The following is a 1,775-nucleotide window of genomic DNA, read 5'->3' on the forward strand; positions in this document are numbered from 1 at the left end:
CTAAGTCCATAAATGGCTATTAGCCAGGATGGGTAAGAATGGTGTCCCTAGCCTCTGTTCGTCAGAGGATGGAGATGGATGGCAGGAGAGAGATCACTTGATCATTGCCTGTTAGGTTCACTCCCTCAGGGGCACCTGGCATTGGCCACTGTTGGTAGACAGATACTGGGCTAGATGGACCTTTGGTCTGACCCGGTACGGCCGTTCTTATGTTCTTATGTTCTTATGCAGCCCCGCCAGGGGGAGCCGGTCTCTCTTTATGCAGCCTCACCCATTGCTCAGGATGAGGGTTGTGCTCAAAGATCTGTGCCCCATGTTTTCACCTCCATGTGAAGCGCACAGTGCAAATAACCCTCAGTGCATCAGCTCAGTTCCAGGCTCCACTTCCACCCGCTCAGAGCGCAGAGCTCCCAGGCTGAGCCTGAAGTTGGAAGCGGGAGACCCTGTAACCAGCCGGGCCTCATGGCTGGTGCCTGTGATCCCAGCTCCTGGGGAGGCTGAGGCCGGCGGATCGCTTGAGCTCAGGAGTTCTGGGCTGCAGGGGGCTGTGCCGATCGGGTGTCCGCACTAAGTTCAGCATCAATATGGTGATCCCGGGGAAGCTTGGGGTTCCCAGGTTGCCTAAGGAGGGGTGAACCGGCCCAGGTTGAAAACAGAGCAGGTCAAATCTCCCGTGCTGATCAGTAGTGGGATCGCACCTGTGAATAGCCCCTGCAGTGTAGCCTGGACAAGACAGTGAGTCTGCATGTGGATTTTACAGTATGTTGGAAATAGGTTGGGTTGCTTGCCGAAATGATCACTTGTGGCTGGTGTTGGATTCCCAGTCTCCATGTTACAGGGGCAGGAGAAATAAAGGGTTGTTATCCTTGCTGTGTGAATCGAGGGCAGCACAACTGTGCTTGGCAGACCCCGACTGAGGGACTCACCCTCAATTCAATAGCACTTGCTAGGCAGGGGACAGGGGTTCCATAGCCAAGTGGGCCGGGGCCTGGGTCCCAACACTAAAATGTAGGTGTCAGACCAACGTTAGGACAGGGTGGCTGTGGAGGGATGAGTGAGTCCCTAGACACCATAGTGAGTACGGTGCCTTCTTATTTTCCCCCTTTTCCACCCAGGATGGCAGGTGAACTCTACAGAGGCACCTCGGGGCTTGCACTGACTAAGGACAACAGCTGTGAGTGGGGTACAGAGAGGGGATGGCTCATGTTAAAGGACTTTTGGTTGCTGGACTTACGAACCATAGGGAGAAGGACCCTGCCCAGCTTATTTGGGGGTGGGACTTTCCCTTGTGGTTTATGTTTATGTGTTGGGGCTGCTGACATGACTTCTGCTAACCCTGGGCTTACATTGCAGTGTAGACATACCCTGAGAGGGCATCTATACTGTGATAAAATCCCGCTGGCCTGGCTGGCCTGGATGATCTGATTTGGGCTCCTGGAGCTCAGACTGGAGCCCAGGTTCGGAGACCCTCACCCCTCGTGGGGTCTCGGAGGCTGGGCTCAAGCCCAAGTGTCTACACTGTAATTTTATAACCCTGCAGCACAAGCCCCACAAGCCTGAATCAACTGACCCAGGGTTTGAGAATAGTGACTTGGGTGTGTTAATGGCAGTGTAGACATAATGCTAGGCTATGTCCACACTGCAATGAAACACCCACGGCTGTCCCGTGCCAGTGCAGGCTCCCAGGCTAGGGCCGTGGGGTGGTAAATTTGCAGTGTAGACATCTCGGCTCAAGCTCAATACTGGGCTCTGGACCCCACAAGGTTGGGAGGGAG

The sequence above is a fragment of the Mauremys mutica genome, unplaced genomic scaffold, assembly GCF_020497125.1.
Source record: "Mauremys mutica isolate MM-2020 ecotype Southern unplaced genomic scaffold, ASM2049712v1 000391F_np12_subseq_157720:214760_obj, whole genome shotgun sequence".
Lineage (NCBI taxonomy): Eukaryota > Metazoa > Chordata > Testudines > Geoemydidae > Mauremys > Mauremys mutica.